Source organism: Capsicum annuum, unplaced genomic scaffold, assembly GCF_002878395.1.
Source record: "Capsicum annuum cultivar UCD-10X-F1 unplaced genomic scaffold, UCD10Xv1.1 ctg2917, whole genome shotgun sequence".
NCBI classification, from domain to species: domain Eukaryota; kingdom Viridiplantae; phylum Streptophyta; class Magnoliopsida; order Solanales; family Solanaceae; genus Capsicum; species Capsicum annuum.
This window is the reverse complement of record NW_025835645.1, coordinates 8,305-9,688: the sequence shown is the minus strand read 5'-3', so window position 1 is coordinate 9,688 and position 1,384 is coordinate 8,305.

The following is a 1,384-nucleotide window of genomic DNA, read 5'->3' as shown; positions in this document are numbered from 1 at the left end:
AAATCTTAGAAGGGGGCCTCAGTTGTGTTTATGGAATTTTGAAGTTAGTTTAAAGGTATGCCTAGATAAGTAGATTTGATATGAGAAAGGAGAATATTCTAATAGACCGTAATGAGTTATGTTATAAGATTAATATTGACTATCCATATTAAGTGGTTTTACTACATCGAGTGTCCCTTGATTTTTTATCTAGTAGTGGTAAGCCAGTTTAGTAGGTGAGAAGATGTGTAGCAAATTTTAAGGTGTACTAGTAATATTATGGAGAAGATGTGCTTATAGGCTGTAGTTAAGTGAAATAAGGAATTTAGGTTGATTTCTATATTTGATGAACTAATATATAATGTGGGAGATTTCATTGATGGTACATGATTGATGCTAGACACTAAATTTGAACTTTTGATATTGATTATGGTGATAAGAATATTTGCTTGAGGATGGCAATATGACTTTTATAGGCGTAAATTAGTAGGTTTGATTCGATGTGTGAAAGAGCTTAGGTTCATAACCTATGAAATATTGGCATGAAAAATTGTGATATATATATAAGGTCTATTGATGAATTAGAAAAATGTGGCTACATCATTAGATGGATAAGATCCTTAAATTATAAGAATAAGGTGTAGTCGATCTTAAGTTACAAGTGTTGTGTGTACCTATTTCATGTTGAATTTCTTAGTATGGAGAAGTCTAGGGAGTTTTTATATGGTGTTCTTTAGAGCTAAATTAAGGAAAATATAGATAGACAATGTGAGCCTTTGGTATGGTTTTAAATCTTTCATTAAATTGTGAGGTTGTGTGATTAGAGGTTTAATGTTAGTAAACTAACGAGTGGAGAATGGATGGTTAGATGTCAGAGAATGTAGATATTTGTGCCCATGAGAGTTTAAATTATAGGGTGATGGATATAGAATCTACAAAAAGTTAAGATTAATATCCCTGAAGGGGATGTCCTAAAAAAAATTTAGTATCTTCAGATTAAAGTTGTCAGGGGGGATCTTGGCGTTCATGTGCATAGTTATACCCCTATTGTGCATAGTGTTGTGCTAATAAATTTAATAAGAGGGGATATTCGCAAATCTAGGATAGTGACCTTTGAGCTAAGGGGGAGATTATAAACTAAGGTAGATCTTGAATTTTCTCATGGTGGCAAGTTTCAGGAAAGAGTAATGGTATATTTATTCTTATTCTGGCAAATTCTTCCTGTTTGGTTTAAGAGGATATTGATACATTCAAAGTATGCCTATGCCTAAGGTCCAAGTTCTCTATGCAACCTGTGTCGATGCTTCGGCACTTTATTTTTAATCTATGTGTTTTTATATGAATCCATTCATACCTATTGGGTCATATCTTACATTGCAGGTCCCACTTTGGCTAGTACAACCCA